This window comes from Pezoporus occidentalis, unplaced genomic scaffold, assembly GCF_034315485.1.
Source record: "Pezoporus occidentalis ecotype Australia unplaced genomic scaffold, CSIRO_AGI_Poc_V1 ctg98, whole genome shotgun sequence".
NCBI classification, from domain to species: Eukaryota; Metazoa; Chordata; class Aves; order Psittaciformes; family Psittacidae; genus Pezoporus; species Pezoporus occidentalis.
In genome coordinates, this window is record NW_026916347.1 from 3,675,832 (window position 1) to 3,702,913 (window position 27,082).

Here is a 27,082-nt window from a genome sequence, read left to right on the forward strand (position 1 = left end):
AGAAGGGTTTTTTAAAGACCCTTTCATAATTGCACTTCTTTTCTGCGTTATTAGCTGTAGAGGTGCTCGGTCTAGTGCACCTCTTATGTATGTTGTATTTTTACTATTAAAGGAGCTGCTTATAGTAACCAGCATGTTTGTAGTGGAGGCTCTTTGCATGTGAATGTCAGGGCTGCCTTCATTTCCTGAATAATTGGTGAGCAAATGAGAGAATCTCCTCCAAACTGAGAATTAATTGTAGCCAAACTTTAGGGAGCCCCAATGATGATAAGCAAACCACCTCATAAAAATGCAAGTTGAATAAGCTTGTGCTTTCTTCTGCTCAGAGATACACAACTCTGTTTAAACAAAATCTTTTCAATCACACTATTTATTTACCCAAGAGCACCACAGCGTGTTCTCCTACCCTCACCACAATTTCTTGTTCTCTGTAAAGCCACTAATACCCTCTTCCAGGAAGAAATCTGGAAGGTGGGCATGGAGCGGGATTAGGAAGCCAATGGAGCCATACTTGATTATTGCAGGCAGTGGGAAAAGGTTCTTTGCAAAAGTATGAAATGTCTCTGTGTTTTGGGTAGGTGTTTATAATTATTGAGAGAAAACAGTGAGATTTGGTAGATGTAGCCAAATGTTCATTTTCATTTTAACATACTGGGTATTTCTGATTGAATTCGAAAAGCCTACAATGCTAATAGGCCAAAATGAAGTTCTGGTGCAAAAGCCACATCTTGCAGTCCTCAATCAAGCAAATCTCCTAATAATTCAGATGGAAATCTTGCTGTAGGAAGGATCATTTTTTGGCAACAGAATGGAAGAGCTACAGCAAAACATGAATAATTTTGTCATGATTTACTTTCTTCTTTGTAAATGACTTTTTTCTTATTTGTGTTTGTAACAAGAAATCTCCTCCTTCCTGCACAGCCACAGAGCCTGCTTTAAAACCCAGAAGCTGTTATTGGCCTGTTTTCAGCTGCTTCTCTTGACGTCAGCAGGGAGATATGGCTCTCCCTGAAATGCATTAAAGTGCTGGATATGAATGTTATAAATACATCAAGAAATAAAGGCATTTCTTCAAAATATGTGAGCAGCAGCTCCTACCTCAGTGGACACCCTGCTACCTCCACTCAGCAATAGGCAGAAGCATGGCTGTTTGGATAGATGCTCTTCTTCTGAGCTGTTGATTCTGTTTCGAAGCACAGCTATTATTTCTAAAGGATTCAGTCATATAAGGTTAAATCTAAACAAAGGAAGGGCCTGACAAGTCAAACTAAGAAGCAACATCATTTTACTGCAGAGTCAAAAGTAACTCAAATATTTGCTATAATTTTATATTCCCTGTGCAGAAAAAAATGCTTACTATTCAGTCATGATGGCTGCTTTTTTTTTTTTCCCTTACTGTGCTTTCATATTGAAGGAGATGCAGAGGGTAACCCAGGACACCAGGAAGAAGGCTTTTCTTGTAACATGAGATTTTCATGCAGCACGCATATGAGCAAAGCGTTTGTGTGCAACTCAGCACAAATAATCCTGCAAAGACGATCCTACTTTGTTACTGATGGAAAGATGATACTGCTCCTCAGCCGCACAGAAGCAGCTCTCCTGATGGCTTGCATTAGTTCATATAGAAGGCATCCGGGCTATGTCTCTAGCAAACAGCTCTGCCTTATTAGGATGAGGCAGTTTTCTTCTCAGAGTCTGCACTCTCCTGGTTCTCAGGAGCCTGATGAATGGGTAGATACTGATCTGACTCTCACTTTTTTCATGCCAAATTGATTATACTGTTTCGACATAAACTAGATCCCCTTCCGCAAGCTGTATGTTGGCATTTCTTTGAGTCTAAATATGTAGTTTTCTATCTTTGGGAAGGCATAGATTGTGTTCATTGCCATCTGTGGGTGAAAGCTATATTCTTTACAAGTTTAGGTCTAAAAACAATCCTAAAGATGTCCATGCAAAAGGGAGGATTTTTATCTGAACCTCTTCCCTCCTCAATCTGCCAGCAGTGGATTTTTCATGTGGAAGCTTCATGAGAAGCTGGCCTAATGTTATTAAACAGTTATTATTAAGACTACTTGGCCCAGTCAGCACTGAAGCTTGAATGACACTGCAAAATAAACAGGGATATAAAACATTGGGCACTGCAGCTTTAGCATTAGGCACGTGTCTTTTTTTACAGCAAGAAATTCTATGCTTAAAAAAGCTGCAGCAGCAGAATAGATAGCTTCAAGAGGGTTAATTCTAGTCTCTTCCCTCAGGAAACTTAACACGATAATCGTTAATTCTTGCAAAACCGGTGAAGGTGTTGGCCGCCACTTGCAGATGCTGAAGCTACATTTAAAATGTCTATTTGCAGGGCAGCTGGTCACTTGCACCCTTCTGCAGCATCTGGGGAGCAAATACCTTGCCCAGGAGTCTGACCATGGGGCAGCTCAGCCCAGAGTCAGATGGTCAGTTACTAGGAACTAGCAAAATAGCATTGTTGAACTTAACTCTGGTTTCCACCATTTGATGTAGTCTGGCCCAAAATGTTCAGGCAAGAAGTTATCCTGATATTTGCCTCCAAGTTCAAATACATAGTTTTGCTGAAGCTGGCAAATTACTTTTGTTTGTTCTCTGGTCTATTTCTGCAAACAAAGCAGGACTTTCTGAATACCCAGAAAACAACCGAAGACACTGTTCCAGAATAGACCTAAGCAGGTAACTTCTGCTTTTAGAAAAGGAAGTCCAACACAAGGCCACAAGACTACTTTGAACATTTGCCGAAACCACGTTTGTCAGTGATCGATCTTTCCAGTACTAAGTGTAGACTTTCACAGCACCACCTTAGGAGTGGCAGTGGGGTCAGCAGTGAGGAGGGCAAGATTCGGACAGCACTAGGTCCCACTCATTTTCCATAAGTCACAAAATAATAATTGCAAAATGCTGACAGCTTCCCCAAGTGTTTTAGAAATTCTTTCTGTTGCCTAAATTCCCATTACAGCCATAACTAACAAAATAGCAGAATAAAAAAAGAAAACTTCTATTGTTTCTCTGTTAGAGGTCTGAGTAACTGCTCTGGGGGAGCCCATTGTTGCTATAGCTTTTCATTTCTTCTTCTGCGATAAACTGTTAACTCCAGAAGGAAGATATTGCTCTTCTAGACTCTCATTCCAATAGGAGATTAATTTCTCCCAAGGATTTCTATCAGTTCTCTTATCTTTATTTTTCTCTGATTTTCAGCTTTTGTTTCTGTAAGTTTCCCCAGGGACATCCCACAATACTTCCTGCTCTAGACTCACCAAAGCCAAAGAACACTGCAGCTACACCCATCACTTCCTCAGACAGATTCCTAAGAGAATGCATAATCACCCCTTCTTTTTGGTTTTGTTTTTTTTTTGGCTTGCTGTAACATGTCTAAGTTTTACAGGCATTAGACCTTTTAACACTTGCTATATTTATGCCATCAGAGATGAACAGTATAGAAGGACTTTAAATTGCATCTATTATGTTGCTCTCTGCTAAATAGAATGCAATGCCTCGCACCTCACTGATTCCCCTTTCTATGAAGGCCATACTTTTAATTAATATAAGTTGAAAGAAGGCCTCAAGCAGAGATGCTGTCTTGTAAATCACTGAATTTTGGGTCTCTATCTGCAGAAAAAAAGGCAGGTTTAGACTATTAGGTTTGTACAGAGCCTGACTACCTCCTCTCTCAAGAATTATAGCCTTCAGCAAGAAAGAAATGCGCAGAGAGTGTGGAAAAAGAGAAGGAAATCAGAGGTGAAATATAATGCTGACCTGGGTAATGTACCATTTCTTTCAAGATATATGTTTTTATCAGCTACTAGAGCTTCTTTCTCCATTGCAAAATACTTGCAGTAGCAGTGTCATTGCTGTGACAAAATCCTGCTTCCAGTTATATTTGTAACACTAACAAAAGTGCCTTGTAGCCATTTTTACAACGATACCTGCTTGAGATAAGCTTGAAAACTAACATTTCATCCTTCTTAAAAGACCATTTCTTGGAATTTCTCTATGAAAGCAGAGTGTTGGTTTTCAGTTCCTCGTTGTGGGTTTTCCCTTAACTGTGTAAGGGAGAAAGGACATTTTTCTTTTTTAATCCTCTGCAGTGCTGGTTGGAAAACTGTTTCAGTTTGAGAATATCCATGTCTGGTCTAAAACGAACAGATTATAATCAGAGAACCTGAAGACATCTCAAGCAGTTGCTAAAGTTTAAATGACTTAGAAAGAGTCAGCATAGATCCACTATAAAGTGTGTTCCATCTGGCACTTGCCTTCTTCAGCCTTGAAAAGGATTTGAAAAGGATATTCCCTCATGGTTCTAATGGAGCTGTGCACAAACTGCATCAGGGAAAGCGTTCTATAAATTACAGGGTTTGGGGTTTGTTTGGGTGTGTTGGTTGGTTGACTTTGCTGTAAATAGGTTTGCATCAAATCTTGCTTCCATTGGTTTTAATGAAAGTAATAGTTGCTAGAGTTGACCAAATGACAGTAGTATAATTCCTTCCATAACAGAAGTCAAGCATTAGAAAATATTAACATTAAAATCGAGGGGTCACTGAATAACAGAGGTATTTAGCATAAGATAGGTTGTGATCCTATCTGTTCACTTTTGTGCAAAGCACCCAGATTCTCTAAATTCTATTTTACGTAACCTTATTGTCACCTGGCAACTTAGAAGATTTCCCAAACAAAGGCTTTCAGATTTGGAAACACCTCCAGAATGGCCAGTTAAAAACAGTTTTGGTGGTCATCTCTGATGTGATTTCTACAGTATCAGATACCAGGCTTAACAGCTTTGCAAATTCTATGTCTGAGAGCAAGGGTCACATTTGCTATTAATAATACCTTGCTTACTGTATGAACCACAAAACTACTACCTTATAGGTAGTAAGATGAATGCATCTCTCCATGCATTGCTGTAGTTCTTGGCTTGCTGTGATGAAGGGTCTCTCTCTCAGGAGCAGCTCCCAAAGTCACCATCACTGACTTGTAACAGTTTGGTTACAGCCTGGTCGCATCCAGACAATGCATATGAGGACTGGAGCCAGCTGCCAAAACTCATCTAAATTCCCTGTGTCTGAACAGTGACAGATGGCTGTTTTGTAAAGCCTGGCTGCATAAATGCAGTGCTGTGGCTATGGGACCCTGTGGTTCAGCTCCCCACATACCAGAGCTGCTGCCACCATGAGCTGCCCAGGCTTGCTGTGAAACCTTGGTCATGGGATGTCCATCTAATCCTCTGCAGGTGGCTGATAAGGCCATTAGATGGCTTATGGCTTAGCCAAACATGCAGCAAAGACTGGGACATGTCAAAGTGGAGCCAATCATGTCAGCCCTTTGGGGCTTCTGTGATACGTGATGCACGCCAGTCTCATCTTGCAAAGGCTGATGTTGCTCAGCTCCAGTGCATATCCATCACAGGGGGAAATACATAACAGCAATAGTGCTAGTGTTGGCTGCCAACCTGAGAAATACACTGACCAGCGTGGGCCTGCTCACCTTTGCCTCCCTCCAACACATGAACTAGGCTGGTAATGGAAACAATTTACAAGGCAATAATTTTTAATTGCTGTCACCAGTTAACAGCCACAAACGCAGAGGCAGAGCAGAAATGCTTCTCTCATTCTTCCAAGAAATAAATACCTCAACCATTTATTTGGTCTTACAGTAAAAAAAGAGCCTGTTATAAGGATTTGTTTGAAATTTTCTGCTTATCTGAGCAGACAGCTGCTGTAAAAAGATCAACATTTTACAACAAAAAAGGGCAGAGCTTGATTTCATTTTATGAAAACAAGAAAACAATCTTTGGCTTTGTAGAACAAAATGAATCACAGTGAGAGGTGGGAATACTGGCTTTGCTGGGTGCTTTGCTCATTCCCCCCCCTGTTTTCTGATGCCTCCTAAATTGATTATTCTGCTGTTTAGTGTAGTCATGGTGGTGGTTAGGACTAAAGGTCTAAGTGGATGGAATCTCTCTCCCCATACTGCATTTTTAAGACTCTTTAAAGAGTTTTCAGGACATACTTCCATCTCATGTAATTTAACCATTTTTTTTTTCTAGCAAGATTTATAATTTTTTCAATTTTAACTCCATTCCTTTTGCAAGTAACAAATTATTTCATGCTGTTAAACAGTGACATTAGAATTGGCACCAAACAATAATCTGAGGTTTTCTGGGGGAAGTTGTAACATAGGGAAAAAAGTTTTCCTGTGTTACTGGCCTGCTCAGGGCAGCTGAAGACTGGTATGGCATCTGATGTAATTTTATCCCAGGCTTTGCTTGAAAAGTGATGCCTTGTTGCACCTCTGATGAAGCCTGAAGTGCTGTAGACTAAGCTAACCCATCACCTGGCCATCTTTGTCTCTGCTGTGCTGAAAGGAGGGACAAGAATGACACAGCTCCTCCACTGACAGCAGTGGCATAGCTCCTTCACTGGGAGAATCCTTCTTACTAGAAATGTGGTAAACTTTGGTTGAAATAAACAATGCTTGAACTGTGGCAATCCTCTACTTGAGGAGCTGCTGTGTGAGAATCTTAGCTGAGGCCAGAGGTAGTCTCTTTAGCTTTTAAACTTGACTTTTTATCTTCATGTCTTTCTAACTCTTAACTGTGAGCCACCAGTACTGGAGTCAGTTAGATAGGATGTTCATTTGTGGTGTTGTTCATATCTGTTGTGATAATTCATTGTTTTTCTAGGCTGCATGATGGGAAGGCAGAAGTAAGGTCTGTCTTTCTCCTGCCTGCATGTTACTTATGCCAGGATGGGACAAACAGAATCCAAAATGCTCCCATGATGTCTGCAAAACACTTTGTCATCATTGATTGCATTCTTTGGAAATTATCATGGGCTTGAAGCAGAGGTCCAGGGCCTAGGTTTCCTCTTCTTTCTGCTACATCTGCTACACAAAGTCCTTGTCTTGTGAGAGTGAATGATCATCCCTAATGATCTCTGCAGACATGTTCCTACTTGCTGCCTATGTCCTTGTAATGTCATAGCCCAGTACTGGATTAGTGCCAGGATTACCATGCATTTCCTTAACATGCCAAAGTGCAACCATCACATAAATAATACCTTTGAATTGCCTCTGTCTTTTTTTGCCAGCCATGTGTCCAAACTGTACATTAATCATTCATTTAGGCTCAATATGGTGCTCTGGTTAAGATCTGTATTGCTGTTCCTTTCCGTGGAATCTAACCTGCCCCCTCCACTGTAACCAGCACGTTGCAGCACAGAGCTCTTGCAAGTCTTGTGAAGAACTTAAATCACATTTCTGTTGTGTGTCAGGAAGAGAAGGCTCTGACTTTGAGACAGACTTGCTCCAGAATGGCCATCAGCCTAGTGCTTAAGGGTTGTGGACCAGCAAGACAGCAGACCCAGGGCAAACCAAGGGCTCTGCCTGGCAGGAAGAAAGGACTTGGCCCGGACATCCCACAAGTGTCTTGAATGCCATGCTGCTGTTGTGCAGCAGCTTTCTCTATTTATAACAAGCAGAGCAGCTTTTTCTCACAAAGCTACTCTAAAAAACAACAACAAAAAAATCTTTCTTTGGCAACTGGTACCTAAGAGCCTGCAGTTTAAGTTCCTGTAATAACATCTATAGGAAGTAAGGAAGGTCTGTTTTGTCAGTATTTTACAGACCATGCAATGAGAAAAACCATCCTGCAAGATACAATAGTCCTAATGAAACAGAGCACTGACACAGCAATTCTCATTGAACAGGACGTGTATCTCTTGGTCTCATAGCCTGAGTGACAGAGGCTATGGGAAAGCATGCTAACCACTGAAAGAGTTATACCTAGTCCCCCTCTGTGGTATACCCCATCTGTCTGGAGGACTTTCTAACTTCTACCCCAGCCCATGTAACTGATGGAGTCTGGATCTGCCCTCTCATGTCTGAATATGGATTCAGAAGTCAGGTTTGTATATACATTTTGAAAAGGTACTTCTCAAAATCCTCTATTAAGGCAAGCTAAAAAGTCTACAATTTCTACAGGAAAAACCCATGAAGTATATTTTTTAAAGGCCTAGCTATAGTGAAGAATAGTAATTGCCAACATGTGTATCCTATTTTCAAACTGTAATCCAGCCAATTTCAGTTAATAAACTGGATCATGTATTTGTTTACAGTACTCTCTTTAAAAGAGAACTCACATTTATAATAATCACATACACATGGAAATAATTTTATTCATGTCTTATCAGTTATTCATGCTTTTAGAATATTCCTTATTCCAGTTTCACTGAAGCAAGAATTGTTTTAGTTCAGAATGTTAATGAAGAAAAATTACTGAAACAAATTTGTTTGTTAAGCACTGTAAACGAAGTGGGAATTAATTGTGTCCAGTACCAGATCGATCCTGGGTTTTCTGTTCATGTACAACACTGGCATGCCTTTTGCCTGTCAAAAAACTTGGGCATGTGCCAGGTAGGACTTTGGAGGGGCACCTGAGTGACCAACATCACCCTCTTTTCCTCATTTATTCCACTCTTTCCCAGAGTGAGCACGTTTCAAGCATTTGGAAGATCAGAGTGCTGCTGTCACCGAGCGCAACCTTGCAAACAATGCCTTTCAAACGCCGCTCTCCACATTGTCCAGATTGCATCATTCCCATGCAAACAAAGCCAAATTAATGACTTTTAAAAGTCCCTGTGACAAAAGAGTCAAAAGTGTGTACACAGGAGTTTAAACAAGTAAGAACTTGCTGCCAAAGCTGATGGCAAACTTACATTGTATTCAATTGTTTTTAACAGAGGCAAAAAAGTTCCAGTTCATTTAAGTCTTACTTATGGGTTTAGCCTAAGCTATCATTGTATCAACAGAAACAGGTAGCAATGAGTATTCTGCTGGAATATATAGTTTCTCATTGTTGTGCTTCAGTTTTCATGTGAAGAATCATTTTCAATAATCAGTCTTTATTTAATGAATACGTTTGTTCCCTCTTCCGGTATTTTGCAATCCCAACATAAGTATTTAACCATACAGAAAGACTTTTCAATATTTCTGTCTGTTGTTACTCCCCTAACTTCCACATTCCTAGCAAGCAGATCAACTGTGAGATACCCTCTTTCCCTTTGAGCACAATGCCTTGCTTCACAAATACCTTCACTGACATCAGTGTACATCCTTGTTATGTCTGGCAACAGCTATCAAACTGCAATTTATCAGCACAGTGAGATTCTGGCAGTTCCAGCACAGTGCCTAGCCTGACAAAAGTACAATTGTTCATATAGTTTATATGGTCACAAGCCCAACAGAAGCAGGATAAAATGAAGGAAAACTTTGGAAGGGCTAGGGTAAAAGATAAATAGCTATGAACACAAATATTAAAATCTGTCCCTCAATCATAAACAGTGCTGCCTAATGCTGTAGGACTACTGCAAATGTTTTGTAATGCAAAACAGAGAAGCATCTTTGGCATTTGAAGATCATCTCTGCATGCCAAGGTGCTTCATACATACAAACATTAAGTTCGTACCCCAATGGCTGTCTGCAGATAACATTTCAGCTTTGTTGCAGAAATTGTTGCAATAGTTTGTATGGACAAATAGAAAATTTTAAGCCTTGCTTTTTTTCAGCTTTTTTTTCATGACAGATTTTTCTTTGTAAGACTTAATCCTACTCACACGTCTCCCCAAATGGTCCTACTTGTTTTGCTATTTCGAAAGAACCACCTTACAAGCATTTATCCTTGTGTTTGCTAAATAATACAATAAGAGCTCAGTTCAAATGCAGAGCTAATCCCACAGCATCTTTTCATTTCAGATAGTTTATTGTTTGATCATGTTTATTAAGTGTTTAAGAGGCCAAAGTCACTCATGCAATAGTCAAGGAATGGGAATTAGTTAAGATCCACATCCAAAACTAATAAACTTGTCAAAACATATGCGGCTTGATAATAAACAGCAGGTTCTTTTGTGACGTTAATTCCATCCTCACAGAAATCTGAACTTCATAGAATTGGGATTGAATTGTCAGCTTTATATGACCGATTACTGTGAATAAGGATGCTAGGCACCTGGGAGACTGGCTGTGGGAATGGGTAAGGGTATGCAAAGCCTTCTAGTTCTCCATCAGAAAACATAGCATGGATGAGTACAGGCCATATGTAGGTACTGAGGGAAAAGCTGCCTTGAGTATCTGAAGAACTGAAGTGTGGTTCTTGTGAATGCCAACTTTAGAAAGACAAAATTGATCTACGCCACTCAGCTCAGAGGTTGGCGGATGAACAGTGGAAGGCTGAAACTCTGGTTCTGCCTTCCTTTGAGGTGTTTCCCCATCTTCAGGCTGATCAGTGACACAAAGAGTAGTCTGGAAAAATTATTGCCCGTTTCTCCTATCATCTACTGTTCTTTGGCTGCACTGGTCTTACTTTATGCTGCTCTGCTCTGGCAATACAGAGTAGCCATCAGCACTTAATGCCCTCACCTGAAGAATTGTACCAGCAAGCAGCAGGCAGAATGTGACCATGAGCCCCTTGTGCTGTTCTTTTGTAAGCCATTTGCAGCAGCTTTTGTTATTTGACTTCTCAATGTGAGGATCCACCTGGATGCTCAGCTAGACTTTGAGAAGCAGGCAGAAGTCAGGACATAGGAAGACTCTTTTTCCTAATTGCAGCTGATGAGAGATGGGCTGCTGAAGGCTGAAGAAGAGGGAATTTCAAAGTGTGAGAAGAAGAGTCTGGACTTTGCCTCAGTGTGCACAGTGCATGAAGGAGCTGTGGTAAAAGCCTCTGAAAGTGTGTCTGAAACACTGACACCCCAAGTGACAGGTTGTACACAACTCATCTTGACCTTGGCCAGGGTATACGGAAAAGATTTCCAGCTTTGTACTGCATGTTTTTCCACTTGATTAAGTGACATAATTATTTGGCTTGGAGGGGGATAGTATTTAATTATCTCTGGGCGCATCTGATTGTGAAAGTAATACAGGGGGAAGGTTGGTTGGTTTGGGGTTGTTTTTGCTATGACAAGAGAAGTGAGGTCTAGTGGAAATTCTCTAAGTTTAACTCCAAACATATGGGTGTCTAAGACCTTGCTTCCTTGCTCAGGCAACTATTTCAGACTGACCTGGAATGTTAAGCATTACTTCATTTACAGATACCGCTATGGGAATTTCCAGTATAGAAAACTGTGTCACTTCTTTATGTGGAAGACACTAAAAAGTCAAAATGAGGGAATACCAGAGACAAAAACTTCAACTGCCATATGAAGCTAGTTTTATAGTGTTAACGCAGACAATATAGAGAAGTGACAGAATTTGCCTTTAGTATAGGTCTTGTTGAAATAATTAGCACTAAAGAGACGATGCTTTGAAGAACAGTCTTGATATGCCATGAAATATTCATTTCCAGTAAGTCATTTAAATTAGAAGTGTTGAAAAGGGAAATTGTTCCAAGCTTCTCACAAAGTCTGTTGAACAGTTAGATGGGAATAAGGAGGGGGAGCAGGGAAAGAAGAGTTATTGGTTTTGTTTCTTTTTAACCTAAAACCTGAGAGAAATACTTATATTACTGATTAATTCCTTGCTATTTTTCTCATGTAGTCATATGATGCTGACCAAAACTAGGAAGGAAATGTTTGAAATGTGTACCTAAGCCCCTTCTCCTGTTTCAATAATTTGTACTGTGGGATATAGAGTAATATCAACCAGCAAAACCGCGTAAGATGCTGATTAACACTGTGCTGGAAGATTTATTACCACCCAAAACATTAATTTTTCTCATTTGCCTGACTTTATAGTAGTAAACTCACAAGTGAAAAAAAGCATGTACTGTGGCAGTTTGAAAAGTTTCCCTTTGATACTCCTGTGTTGTATCAGACTGCCAGCCAACGTCATCCACATGTCTGCTTGGTAGCAAAAAAGTTTTTAGCATTTCTTCTTACTAAAATGAAATGTTTTATATATATTTCAAAAGCATCCTGTCATTTGAAATTAGATTGCATACATTTAGTTTTACTATGGAAAGGAAAACAAGGTTCACACCACTTACAGTTTGGCTTTGCTTCCTATCACTCACTTCTCTCCTTTTTCAATCATCTTTCAGCAGAAACTTCACTATGCCAACCAATTTTAAGTAGAATTCCTTAAATTATATGAGCCCAAGTTTATACAGCAGAGAACAAAGGGCACAGTGCTACAGCTCTGCTTAAGGAAGTGCTATCTGTGGAGTTACTCCCACAGACTGGGAGTCTGGAGTCTGACTCACCACGTGAGCTGAGCTCACATGAACCCCGAGTTCATCACAGTTAGTACTTTGACCACAAGACTAGAACAAGCCAAGAGAACAGTCAGATAGTCATTGGAGACATTTGCATCATGAGCGAATGGAAAACTACTGAGGCAAGGACATCTTCTGTCCTTGACCTGTGTTTTCACTTGTACAGCAGTCTGTTACGATTAGTAAGTTTTTGGGTATTGCGGAGCTCCAGTTTGCATCAGGACTGTGTTACCCTTGGGGAAATACAAAGATCCGAAAGACTTTTTCTTCTGCTTGGAAGGCATTTGCCATGGCTCATGGACACTGGCAGCAGCCCAGACTATGGCTTATTCTCTTGCTAAATCTACACTGGAGCCAGAGGTACTGGGTTTCTGTCTGCAGAGAGCACCATCACAGTGTACAATGATGAATTCTGGTGGGACCAGATTCAGCCTTAGGACAGACCCCTAAGGTCTAGGGGTTCCTCATTAATCCATAGATCACAACTTTGTGGCCATCCAAGAGGGTTCCACAACAGTTCATCTATATGATTAAATACTTCAAACTCACTAAATATCCAGCAGTGTCAAGGGAAATTTCTAATTAAGACTATAAAAGGTACTGAGCAAAGTCTTTCTATTGGAAGTGTTCAAGGCCAGATCGGATGGGGCTTTGAGCAACCTGGTCTAGGGGAATGTGTCCCTGCCCATGGCATGGGGGCTGGAATTAGATGATCTTTAAGGTCCCTTCTGCCCCATATCATTCTATGATTCTATTTGGAAACCGTTTTTTGCAAGAAAACAAGAAGCTTTTTTACCCCCATCACCTTCCCTGCATACAAATTCTTCAGATCACTGAGCAGCCTATAGCAGAGTTATTTCCTTATTTCCTTCCATTAGCACTCATTTGTCATCTGTTGTATCACACACAGATTGCCAGCTTCCTTTGAGTCTGACTTTTTATCCCAGTTCTGCACAACATTCTGCACAATGGATTTAGGGACTCCAGAAGCAGAGATGAATAATGCCTGTACACAACACTGCTAGCTTCTCAAATGTAACTCTTCGGAGTGTCGACAAAAATCCAAATTGATATTGTTTTACCTCACTTTTCCCCTTTCACAGGGGCTGTAGAGTGAAATCTCTCACTTCAGAGCTGTTGTACCACAGAGTCAGTTGCCCTCTCAGTAATGCTCCTGAGAAGAATGGGCACAAAGGGAATCTTCTGGAGTGTCACTTCTCATGGGCAGAATAAAAAAACTGACAGCAACTTCCTAAATGTACCGTTGTCCAGGAAAGAGATGGTGCCTACTTCACATGAAATTGTTTTCACAGGGTAAGTATTGTTCACATGCATATGAAATATCATGATTTTTTAGCTAGCTATCTTCCTGAATAGTCTTACGTACTTCATGGATAGTACAAAATAGACAAACAACTCTTTTCAAGAAAACTCACCACTCTTAAGCCAATGCATGCACAACCACTCCTTTATCCTGGTAGCATTGAGTTGCTATAAGCATAAACACGTGATAAAGTAAAAAATACTAAAAAAACCCTTCATAGCTGTCATTCAGCACTTTACTAAAATTGATATTTACAGTATAAGAAAACAGAGGGTAACTTTTCCAGATTAATTGTTGAAGTTACAAACCTTTACCTTCATACAGGTTTTGTACTGTTAATTTTGGGGGGCACATATTTTAGATGCAATGACAAAGCACATCTATTTTTATAACGAATAAACGATTACTGTGTGCAAATCTAACCCTGCTGGTGTTTGCATGGTATTATATTCAGCAAGACACGCAGTTCTGTGCACTCAGCATCCCTCTCGCGCATATCAGATGTTGTCAATGTTTTGGCATGGAACTTGTTCAGTCCCACTTTGTGGATCCGCGCTCATGGCCCCGAGGAGCCACACTGCTCCTATGGGCAGACTGAACAGACAGTTGCATCATCCAGCTCGTGCACCTGTTCTGCATCTATTTACTTTGCCTCTTCTGTGGGTGCTATACTGACACTCAGGCAAATAATGGATATTGAGTAGCTTAAGAGTAATGTGTATTTTGCAACATGGGAGTATAAAAGCACAAGTTTTAATGGTTATGACTAGAATTATTAAAATGCAAAACAACAGAGAAGCAAAGGAACAAGTTTGTTTTTTTTTATAACTGGCAATTTACTAAGAAGCAGATTGTTGTATAATGAAACTACTCATAAGGGTAAAATGGGCAGGAGTTGGCTTTACAGCTCTCTAAGGCTGAAATCTAATCACTTTGGTTAGTTTGTTATTTATCTGGAGCATTCTGTTTATTACCTTATTGTCCTTCACAAGTAACTGTGTATAAATTTCTTGGCTCCCTCTTTTCTGATTGTATGACTGTAGAACCTGAATGTATGAATTTAAATAATTCAGCAGATGCCACTGTCTGTAACCACCATTTCAAACAGGGCCATGGGTATTTTTTTCTAAGAGGGTTGTCAGAACAACTCCTTTTCTGGCTGCTCTCTTAAACCACAGTCATTGTGTGCCACCCAGAGTTGGGATAGCAGAGGCAGGGCACAGAGTGGATTTGGAGAGGAGGATGAGTCACCATGGTCCTTGCGTGTCAAGCATCCCCTCCCACTCCTCCTTAGAGATGAGTGACTTCAACCAGATAAAATATAAATGTCTTCCCGTGGCAAAACACAGGGAGGTAAACAACAACTTCAATTTCTTCATCATAGGTATGATGTGTGGCAGAAAACTGATGCTTAATATGGTGCAAATGCTTACCTATGTAAGTTTTATTTACCCATGACTCACTTCTAAGCAGGTCATCTCTTATCCTGCAAGGGACAGAGTTGAGAGAGGGATAAAGAATGTCGACCCAGTCCCATCTTATCTTGCTGGCAACACAAAAAGGCTTACCTTAAATTGCTCAGTGCTGTATTTTTCTTCTTCTGTGGTGACTTCTACTGGGACTGACATTCCATCTCCCCCTCTGCATGTGATAACACTCTGCATTTCCAAGTGCCCAACAGTATTTTTAGCACATATTGCAATTCCTTAGATGGGAAGCAAAACCACAGTGTGGTATCTCAGTCCTGTGGTATCACTTCAGACCACTGCCAGGAGCTGGTACTTAAGTCATACATCCTTAATTATATCAGATATATACTAGGAAAGCATTCTTTCCCTTGGAAGATTACTGTGGTATGTCATGTGTCAAATCACACCACAAGCAAAAGATATTTCATGTACCTTTTTTGGGCAGTTCTTGCAAAATAGAATTTATGTGTACATTCCCTTTCTGTGCTGTAGGCAGCTGGGCACCAGAACTGAATCTGGGCTCTGAATCTCAGAAGTGACCTGCCTGAGTCTCCCCCAGTGACTGATTTAGTTGCCCTTTCCTGTACAGCACCTACATTAGTGTGATGAGTTCCAGCCTTGGAGCTGTTGCCTGACCTTCAGGTGCTGCACTGAGCCACCGCTCAGCCAGGCCCTGCTGCTGGCCCTCACTGTCTTTTTACGAATTATTTGCCAGCCTTTCTTGGCTTTTCCCTGATTTAAACATAACTAGCTCTCCACATGACCACACAAAACACCACAGAAGGGGAGTGGTGGGATGACAGCAGGTTGCTGGAGGGTGGGGAGGGGTGGAAAGCTTCTTTCAACATCAGAAATGGTTTATTCTACCTGAAAGCATTCAGGAAACCCCAGCACTGCTGGCTAGCAAAGTATGAGTAACCTAAAAAAAAAAAAAAATCCAGCTTCTATTTGTCTCACTTGGAGACAAGTACAGAAGAAGCTCTTGCGAACTTGAATGCTCTGGCATCAACCATAATGTGTCCTGAGGGGAAACATTACAATGCAACCTGGGGTTGAATTTGAGGCTAGAAAGAAAGAAACTGCAGTAACTAATTGAGTAATGTGGGCCTGAAACAAATCTATGGGCAGGTATTGTCAGTTTCAAAGTTGTGCAGAAAAGGGTGGCTTATACCTTGAGAACTGGACCCTTACTAAAATAATCTTTGTGCCCTTGCTAGCTCTACCGCAAAAGGCAATGCAAGGCTGGTTTTGGGGTCTGGTTTGGGTTCTTTTTTTTCTAATGAGCAATTCTCATTATGGAGTAAGGAGGTGCTTTCTAATTTAAAAAAAAAAAAAAAGAAAAATAAAAGAAAAAAGAAAAAAAACACGCAATCACTGAAACACAAATGACAATTATGTATGAATGCAACAATTATGTGTAAATGATGTCTCAGGATGATAAGAGCAAGTAGTGATAGTATAAGGGGTAATGGCTTTAAAGGAGAAGAGAGCAGATTTATATTAGGTATAGGAAGAAGTTCTTCACTATGAGGATGGTGAGACATAAGAACACGTTTCCCACAGAAGTCGTGGATGCCCCATTCCCAGAAGCATTCAAAGTCAAGCTGTACAGGGCTTTGAGCAACCTGGTCTATCAGAAGATGTCACTACCCATGGTAGGGGGGTTGGAACTGGATGATCTTTAAAGTCCCTTCCAACCCAAACCATCAAACCATTCTGTGATTCTATGCTGACACAGCAGCAGCAGATGATGTAAGATGTGAAGATCCCCACATTCACAGAGCTCCTAGAGATGGTCTAGGCAAAAACTGAAACAAACACTGATTCTTTTGCCTGAATTTGCTGGGCTGTCTCATTTTTATGTACATTAGAAAAAAAATGCAATCTCTATATTTTCATGTATCTTCTCAAAAGCAAAGGGTTTGATAAAAAACAATCCTTTGTGGGTTTGGATTTTTTATTTGTAAAATTAATGTAACATTTTGAAATTATTAAAAAAGATTCAGATTTGTGCCACATTGAGGCTTGTTTTATTTAACAAACATGATTTGGTTCAACCTCCAGGTTTGTAGAGTTGAGAAAACAGATCCCTGAGTTTTCCATAAATAAGCTTTTAGAGAAATAATTCACAGAGCACACAGTGACCAGAAAACATGCCTGCTATTTCACAAGGAAAACTTAGCAGGAGGGAAAGAGACTTCTGACCGGGTTCCCATCAAATGATGACGTGAGATATATGACCTTCCTAATAGTATACTGGAGCATCTGTTTGAAGAGCAAACTCCTGCTGGCATGATTTCAAAACCTGATCATAAATCATTTCTCATCAACAGCTGTCTGAAACCCAAAGAAATTAGCTTGGGTTCTTCACATTGTTTCATTCTGAGAGGAAGGACTAAAACATTTGCATGTCATGAGTACTGTAGGTAGGTGTTGTTAAGTCTTGACTACTAAATAGATCTTGATATGGTATCATTATCTATTATTTTCCTTTTATTTATAGCTATTATGCAGCTGATCATTATATGGAGTAAATTTTAGAGGAGAAATTACTGATTAAAACCTCCAGAAAAAGTGTTGAAAGTCTACCATTCCTCAGAGGAAAAGGATTGAGTATTGAATATGCATTATGTATAAGCAAATCCTTCAAGTTTATAATCTTGTGACTGGTCTTTATTCATACATAGGTCAGGTTGGTTTCAGTGGAATGAAAGTATCTAAACTTAAAAATATTTGTCTGTAACCATTCTCTTTGTTTTACAAACAGATGGAGCATGCCTCCCCAAGAGGGGTAGAATAAAGTAGTCATGCACATTAACTCATACTGGCACAAGTGCTTCTACCAAGAGTAAATTGCTCACTGGAAGAAGTATAACTATGAATTTGAAGATCATGTTAAACAAGTAAGTTCAGGTGAAACCTGATCACAATCTTTGCATCCTGTAAGTATTCTTAAGACATAGAAAATTAACAAAACCCTACATATTATGAGATACTATATTTAAATATGCTTGCAAATAAGTATGATCAGGGGGCTGGAGCACTTCCCATATGAAGACAGGCTGAGAACATTGGGGCTGTTTAGCCTGGAGAAGAGAAGGCTGTGTGGAGACCTCATAGCAGCCTTCTAGTATCTGAAGGGGGGCCTATAAGGATGCTGGGGAGGAACTATTCATTAGGGACTGCAGCAATAGGACAAGGGGTAATGGGTTAAAACTTAAACAGGGGAAGTTTAGATTGGATATAAGAAAGAAGTTCTTTACTGTAAGGGTGGTGAGGCACTGGAATGGGTTGCCCAGGGAAGTTGTGAATGCTCCATCACTGGTGTTCAAGGCCAGGTTGGACAGAGCCTTGGGTGACATGGTTTAGTGTGAGGTGTCCCTGCCCATGGCAGTGGGGTTGGAACTAGATGATCTTAAGGTCCTTTCCAACTCTATGCTATGATTCTATGTGTATATGAGTATATAATAAGTATATGAGGGCAGATTGTGTTTACATCAGTCTGGCCTCTGCTGAAGGTGTTGGCAGGACATTCTGCAAGAAAGGTCCTGTGTTTTATAATCTCCTGGTTTTGTTTTCTAGTCTGCCAGAGCGCAGGGTTGTTATCACGATATGGCAGCAGGCTTTTCTTTGCCTGTGCAAAATGGAGCAAATGGGATCACCTGTGGTTTGGTTTATTCTATGGGGGCAATTTTTTACCATTCAAAGAGTGTTCTGGAGATAATTTTTCTGAATTGTGGTGCCTTAGACTTTAATACACATACTCAATAAATACCATGGTGAATTTAGAGCTGTCCTCTGCAGTAATCCCTGGGAAAAGGTTCTTGCTTTTCTAAATGGGATTGACAGGGAACCACCACAGTACTGAGGATTTTGTCTTCCCTTTCACTGTGCTGTCAAACTATCTCATCATTTGGTGTCATAACACTTCAGATGTCTTCTGATTTTTTTTTCTTTATGGTGACTCAAAGAGGATAGTTTTGTTTCACCAAAAATGACTGCTACTTATGCCTGTTTCCAGGGCACACCATCTCTGGATAACTACTCCAGTGTCATCACTTGTCTTCTTATTCCTCACTGTTCAGAACTGTTATGTTGGAGAATGGAAGAGGGAGGGATGTGACACAGTAAGCTTCTGTATAGTTGAAAGAGCCAGAAAACTAAAGCATCTGCAACCACTGCATAAATAATCCATTTGACACCTTAAAAAGCTTTAACTTAGTCTATTTTTGGAATAAAACTAGCATCTGTGCTGACAGCTTACATGCCAAGTTTCAGCTTGATGCATATTTGAAAAGTCCTGAATAAAAACTGCTAAAATTTAGGAGTGTATAAACACTACCTGATCCTAACTGACATTCAAAGTAGACAGTAGTTAAGCTGCAGTATTTATATAGTACACTACTTCATATCCTGGAAAGATAGAAACTAATCTCCTTCTTTAGAAGTGCTTTACCAAGTGTACGATTGGGTCACTTGAAAGGTTATTATAAATAGAACTACTTGGCTGAATACAAATGACGTTATAACTTGGCACCAGTGCCTTAGGAAGGAGCCTGTACTCCTGCAAAGCTCTTCTTCAGCAAATCGGACACCTCTATACTCAATAACAGCAAATTCCACAATATCAGCTGAAAATGTGGAAGACTGTGCTATAAGCACCAGCTCAGCCCTTTGGAGGGAGCAGGGCAATCCTCATCTGGCTTCCCCTCTGCACCCTGCCAGAGCGGGCATGCCTGATCACCCCTATTCAGGTTTTGCAGCATGGGAAGGATCTACGCACATCTTAATGCTTCTTCTGCTGGACAGAGGGTTCACAGGAAGCTCTGCAAAGTTTTCCTCTGTCCCTCTTCTTTTTCCAGAAGTCAGATGGAGCAGTGCAGGGTAGAAGATCAGGATGAGGCTATTTTGTCAGTCAGATTGAAAAGGAAAGTGATGTCCTGCTCATGCTACCAGCATTGGCCAACAAAGCCAGGAGCAGAAGGCAGTCTCAAGAAAAATGCTTCCAGATTTATTGTCATTAGACAGAGTTTTCACTTTAAAAAATTGCAGTAATTTATACAGGGACCTGGTACAGCTGTTTTAATATCTCTTGCTTCTATATGAGAAGTATTTTGTAACTATAGTATTCTCTGCTGCCTTACTATGTGTCTCAGGGACTCCAGTGAGCATGACCCTATTACAGATTACGTAGAAGTGAGGATCCTTTGTGCAAGAAAAGTACAAAAGCAAAACATATCTTAAAAGGGAATTATTCAGGAAGAATACAGACATTATCAATGCTGTTATCTAGACCAATGCTATGCTTTTTATAAAGTCTCCGCCACTAGAGTCAAACACTGTGGTGGGTATCTTTTTTTTATACAGCGATTCTGTGTGGGGCAAGAGCAGAAGATGACAAAACAGCATTATTTGTTCATTTATTAAGACAATTGAGTCATCATGACATTGTGTTTGCATCACTCTTTTTGTTCCACACATACCAACTGGAGGTTTTTGTTCTCTGTGTTGGACAAGGAGGTTTTACTAAAATGGTTTAGGAAGGTACAAGTTATGAGTGAGTGTGAGTATTTATGCAAGAGAAGCCAGCCAGTACCCGTAAGACATATCCAGATACTACTTACATTGGTGGATTTTTTTTCAGAAGTCCCTTGGGGAGTACATCAGTGTGACCCACACTGGAGCACCCTGCCTGCAGTGATGTGCCAGCTGCTCAGGGTGTTCCACTGGAATCCACGCTGCACAGCACAGGGATGACTGTCTGCTTTAGACATTACAAAGGGAATACCACATACTTCATTAAAGATGTAAAATTCTCAACAGTCTTCAAACATCCAGCTCTTAATCCTGCCCAAACTAACGTAAGAGATTAATTTTGACTATGCCATTTGCTCTATCAGTTCCCTGGATACATATACAAATTATTGTATAAACGATCTGATCCCACATTTATTATCTCTAAAGCTCTAAATCTACGAATTTCTACGATGTCAAACATGTCTGTGAGCTAATGAGCAGTTTCCGAACGCAAAGATCAGGAGCGCTCCCGTGCGCTGTGCCGGGCTGGCGCTGGAGGGAGCTGCAGCCCCGGCTACCGCCGCCGCCAGCACCCTCCCGCTGCCCACGCAAGCGAAGTATCTTGGAAACACACATTATCCCTCGTTGTCACTTCAGTCCAAGAATGTTCTCTTTTTAAAGCAACTGGGCAATTTTTTTAAAGAATTACAAAGCAATGCTAACCAGAAACGTTAATTCTATCAGCGGTTTACAATTTTATGGGTCACATGATGACACAGGTACAGAAGCAACTCTCTGAATTAAACATTATTGTCCTGGTTTCAGCTGGAATAGATTTATTTTTTCTTTCTTAGTAGCTGGTACACTCCTGTGTTTGGCTCAGAACAATGCTGATAACACACCGATGTTTTAGTTCTCGCTAAGTAGTGCTGACTTAAGGACTTTCCAGTCTCTCATGCTCTGCCAGTTAGAAGGGGCACAAGAAGCCAGGAGGAAGCAGAGAAAGGACACCTGACCCAAACTAGCCAAAGGGATATTCCATACTACAGCACATCATGCCCAGTACATAAACTGGGGGAGTTATGATTCGGAGAAAACTCCAGGAACTAACTTGCCAGCAAAGTTTTCACGCTGACAAGCAAGTATTCTTCACTGCAGCGCCGGGAGACACAGGAGATAGCTCCTCCTAACGTGTGTCCCCGTACACAAGCCGTCCTTATATGGTCCCCGGGCATACATACATATTCATGAGGCTACATATGGATTACATCATTTTCCAGAAAGTTCCCTGCATGCGTACAGAATTGTGGTGGTGGTCTCTGAAGGTTGTTTACTTCTTCCAACAATCTTCATCACTTCTGGCTGCCTTTGGAGCACACGCAGTAGATGCTTACACCAGCTTAATTGGTTCGTTAGCACCAGAGACATAATAATGCTCCTGTCCTCCTACTTATCAGTTAGTTTAACTGTAGCCCATCCTGGACACCTGCGGTTCCCAAATACTCCTTGTCCCTGTGTCCTGTTCTTCTAGACTGTTTTTCTTAAAACTATGTCAACTATAACGATTTAGCTTGTACAAGAATTCTAAGTGTGTTCTCTAGTTGTACTCTTTTTTTTCCTGTATATCATGCACCTCAGTAATTTTCCATTGCTACTGTTACAAAGCCATCAAACTTAACATTACTTAAAACTGATTCTAAAGGTTTATACATTCCATTTTGTGATTTTGTGCCACCCTTGTCTCAGTTACCTGGAAGCAACCACTTGCTGCTCAGGGATGGGATGGGCAGTGGCAAGCAGGTGATGAGCAGCTGTATTGTGCATGACTTGGTTTTCTTGGGGTTTATTCCTCTCCGTCTGTATTTCCTATTATTGTTACTAATTACTTTATTTCAACTATTGAACAGTTCTTATCTCAACCTGCAGGTTTTATCTTTTCCCAAGTCTTCTCCCCATGCCAGCTGGGGCAGGGTGGGAGGTGACCGTGTGTGAGCTAGTGGCTCTGTGGTACTTAACCAGCTGGGCTTACACCATGACAGTTACATACTGCCTCCTCATTTGAACCTTCTTTAGCATGGCATACTTGTTTGAATAGAAATTGGACAAAACTCTGTATGTAATATCTGCCTCTACCTCACTTAAAAACAATTTCCAGATCAGACATGACAGAGGGTTATTTCCTACCCTTAACTTTTGTCCTTTGCTATATCTCAGGGCAGATCATGCTACTGATGTATCTTATAAGAGTTTAAGAGAAATTAACTGAAGTTTAAAGATAGAATAACAAACACCAACTTTCTGGAGAGAAGAAATGGAAATCGTAGTAAATATTGTGTGGTCACTATGTTAATTCTCTTCACTTGGTGAATTTTTCTCTTCCTGTGTCTGTCTTCCAGTCTTTGCATACACTGCATTATCACAGATAACCTCACTCTGGACATCACTAAAATAGCCACAATGTTTCTAAACTAGAGTATAATGTTTTCTTTCAACCCCAAGTTCCTGTTCTATGGCAAGCTTATTCAGGCAAACAAAAAAGAGCTAATTACTAACATAAAAATTAAGCTCTTGCCTAGGCGTCAGTGTCCATAAGCCTCTTAAGTTACCTGGCACAGATGCTGTATTGCAGCAGTTAGCAATGACAAGGAACCCAAAGTGCAAGTATTATGATGCAGATAAGATATAACTGCTGATTACCTCTGATTACCTTTTCCTTCTCTGTACTAGGAATGCCCAAGCAGGATGCTTCCCAGCTAATGATGTACCTTCAATCAGAAGTTTACCATTTGCCAAAGAGAAAGATGTAATTGAGTATCTGCCAAGACAAAACAACAGCTAGGTAACTTGCATGTAAGTGCCTCTGGTGAATTAGCTCAGGAGTCCTTTGAACCACTTTTCTAAATGTTTATAAACTCTTTAAAAAATGTGGCTTTCCAAGTACTGGAGGACAGCCAAAGGGTAAGTATATATAGATTATATAGAGAGAGCTATAGATTAATTAATCTAATGTTAGTCATAGGGGAAATAATGTGGACCTAGCTCAGGAGAGTTTGAGTGCATCTTGCACATATGCTCCTGAAAAAAAGGGACATTTTCAGGAACATATGAAGGCATCTGATCCAAGGACTGAAAGACAGACAAGATCAACTTTTACATAATTTCCTATTCCTAGCAAGAATAATAAACATAATTGGGCTAGCTTGCCAGCAGTGGTAGGTGGATTCACAATCATTTGGATTCCTTAGGACAGAACTCCCCAAATTTATACCTTAGTCCAGCTTCAAGGGAAGTGGGTGGCTGCCAGGCTAGGTTGAACAAGGCTGGCTCATCCCTTACAAGCTCTGAGGCTATGCATTCTCAGAACAGTCATGACTTGTGGGCAGACATGCATTTCCGTCTTTCCTAATGGGTGATGTGTGCAGGTGGCACACAGAAGGGTAGAGCAGCTTGGGTGTTAGCTGACCAGGGAGTCCAGAAGTCATGCAGTCTCTGATTCACAAGTGTGACAAGCTCTCCAACTGAGTTGGATGAATAAACAGGTGGATTTCAGTGGCATCTTGCCTGAGTTCTGCTAAAAGGTCATTGTAAAAGATGCTTCTTTGTAAAACATTTCCAGTTCAATGAATCAGGTCTTTCTGTGAAACTGAAATGTTTTGCTGAAAACCTGTTGTATTGGAAAACTCCCAACCATCTATCTCTCCTACTCCCACAGAGAGAAAATGGATTGTCTCCAGCCATTGCTGGTTCTTTCAACATTTCAGCTATCCTGTGCTTCCCCTTGAGCCCACTGAGGGTCCATCTCACAAAGCACACATCTGTTAAATGGCCCAAATATTTTGTACACGGAAGTGCACAAGATCTTCAAACAGTATAAAGAGAAAGAAACAGTACTACTTGATAAAAGAGAGAGACACAGTGTTGCTGCATGATGAAAGCGTATCATCAACTGAACAGGAAATTCAGCTTACCTTTTCTCAAGGACACAGGTCACTTACTTCAGTTCCTAAAATGCCACTTTGCACCAGGGATCTTTGACACTCTTTGACTGCAACCACTAGTAAAGCATCTGAGGGCCAGGGAAAAACCTGTAATGGGCCAAAACTTCTGAATTAAACCAGGTCTGATTTTGACTACAGCTGCATTTTGACTTCTGACTGCAGAGGAACATGTGAGGTACACTCAATTATTTGTCATGAAAATACTAGCCAGGGAATTTAGCCCTTTTTATTTTTTTTCATTTGTGCATCACTCCCAAATGCCAGTCTCTGTGAGTGTATCTATTACTTGTAAGCATTTACTAATCATTTGTGAAAAAATGTTAGCATTTGGTTTGTTTCCATCTGTCATTCCTAGTGGCGGTCTGCGCCTGGCCACGTCATTGCACAGAGATGTGTCGCTGACTTCTTCCCCTTCCTGACAGCTCAAACTCTTCAGAATAGAACATATTTATGAATGGCTTTAAAATAAGCTGTCAGGAAGGTTTTGTTCTGGTTGAAAGGATCAACACCCTGCTAAAGCAGAACTGTGCTCCCATAAGTACAAGAAAATATGTTTAGGGTCACATACTGCCTGCAACCCCTTCTGTAGTCATTCAGGGGTGTACTTACGCTTACCTGAGCCAGTAGCATGGCATGACAGTGAGGGGTCCAGCACAGGCTGCAAACTCATCCAGGAACCCATGTGGATGTGTAGGCCCAGGCAGCATGAGAAACAGGTTTGGGTTGAACTTCACCTTTCCCCCACTCACCAAAAAATACTGTGAAGTAGCTGGCACCATGTGATTTAAGATTTTTAAGCATCTCAGAAGAGATTAAGAACAAAAAATAAAGGAAAGAGCCCTTGGAAGGATAAAGTAGGGAATACAGTAACAGTTGGAGATGGAAAAGCAACCACTGAGGTAAGCAAAAGCATTATTAGCCTCAAAGAAAGAACTGGAAGTATTATGAAAGGTGATGCAAACAAAAAGCCTGCACTTTCAAAAAGACACTGAGCGTGCATGACCCTTTGTCAAAGCTCCCAGGCCATCTGGCCAAAAATACTGGTGAAGTCCTGTAAAATGGTAGTTGCATACCTGTTTAGTATTTCAAAATGTTGTATATCCCACAAACCTTTTCTGTGAGAAGACAGACTATCTTTATCCTATTTTTCTGACTTCTCCATTGCCCGCTACCCTGGTTTATCACTTTGGCAACAAATGATTGCAGGGTTTATGTGCATTGCCTCATTACATGTAGCACTGCTGCACCCAGCTAGCATCCAGCTGCGCTAGCAGATTGAAAGCCAGTTTAGACATGCCTTTCCCAGCTGTGGTTACATCTTTGACTGCCTTGTGGAGCTATAAATTAAATTGAAATATTTTTAGCTACAAACCCTAGGCACCAGAGGCATGCTACCTTTATTAGAAGTAGGAAAACGCATTTGCTTCTTTCAGTATGTGGTCTTTTTGCTCTCTTATAAAAATAGGAAGAAAAAAATTTAACAGCACTTTTTTTTGCTTATTTCCATAATTGTCATGGGTCAAAATACCTGAATTAGTTTAATTCAACATAGTACTTCTGCTTCAAATAGCACAGGACATTATGGACAGTAAAAACTGATGTCTTTGATGATGCATTAGCTTTTTGTGAAATAATCTTGGTAGAAAAGCATTTTGATGCTATCAAAAATCAGGCCTTTATTGCTCATTGGAATTAAAAAAGAAAAAAAAAAAGAAGCATTATGAATGCATCTGTACACTTGCTTCATCTTTGCTTCATCTCTCTCTTTGCTTCATCTCTCTCTGCAGGCTCAAGGGAGCAGATCCTTCCATGTTTCAAACTGGCACAGCTCCACCAAACAGCTGTGCCAATTACTTCCAGTTGGGGACTGCCACTGGATGTATAGCTGCTTGTACTCAAGTCGTTGCAATTACTATCATTATGTTATTTCTTGGCATGGAGAGGAAAAAGATGAGTGAGTGTTTGGAGGGCTTTGTTTAAGTACAGCAGGTCACTTATTCATGCAAACCACTGAGAGCAACCGAGAAGTACGCACAGTGAGGACTGAACTTCTTGGAAAACCAGCTCTCGTATTTAATTTGGTAAGAAGACAAAGTGATTTCTTAATGAAACCTAATAAACTCCAGGTCTGCCAGTTCCCTCAAAAAAGGAAAGCATTTTTCTATGTGTTAGATTAACTCTGCAGTACCTATTATGCCCTTGCTTTTATGCAGCTTACAGAGATCTTTACCACAGCTCCAATCTGCAGGAGCTTACTTGTGTAATGCCAATACTGAGAAAAGCCATCATGTGGCTTTACCTCTATCTGAAAAACAATTTTGGAGGTTTGTTTCAAGTGGTCTGTAATGCTATTCACACTCCTTTGATCCTGAAGCTGGGAGGGGAATTCTTCTCCAGACACAAAATTACAGTGGTTTTAGAGAAACTTGTTTCATTCTGGCAGAGAATGGTTTAAAGGGTTTAAATCTTCTGTAGCTTAGCATACACAAGCATTGCATCCCTGACACGCAGAAGGACTTCCATACCTGTACATATACAGCCACGTGGTAGG

The 27,082-nt window shown here is 40.6% G+C and overlaps 2 long non-coding RNA genes across 3 annotated transcripts in view; one reads left to right on the top strand and one right to left on the bottom strand.

Moving 5' to 3' along the window:
- Positions 1–26,234, top strand: part of LOC134157607 (uncharacterized) — a 35,520-nt gene extending 9,286 nt beyond the window's left edge. The window contains exons 1-3 of one of the 2 annotated variants that reach the window (XR_009962390.1): positions 19,075–19,143; positions 23,261–23,383; positions 24,246–26,234. This is a non-coding gene — a long non-coding RNA (uncharacterized LOC134157607). Of the gene's footprint in view, positions 1–19,074; positions 19,144–23,260; positions 23,384–24,245 lie in introns of those variants that run through there. The other variant, XR_009962391.1, reaches the window with a different exon arrangement.
- On the bottom strand, positions 18,965–24,485 carry LOC134157606 (uncharacterized). The gene is made up of 3 exons (XR_009962389.1): positions 24,388–24,485; positions 23,231–23,393; positions 18,965–19,103 (listed from the first exon to the last, which is right to left on the bottom strand). It is a non-coding gene; the product is annotated as an uncharacterized LOC134157606 (long non-coding RNA).
- Positions 26,235–27,082: the final 848 nt, after the last annotated feature.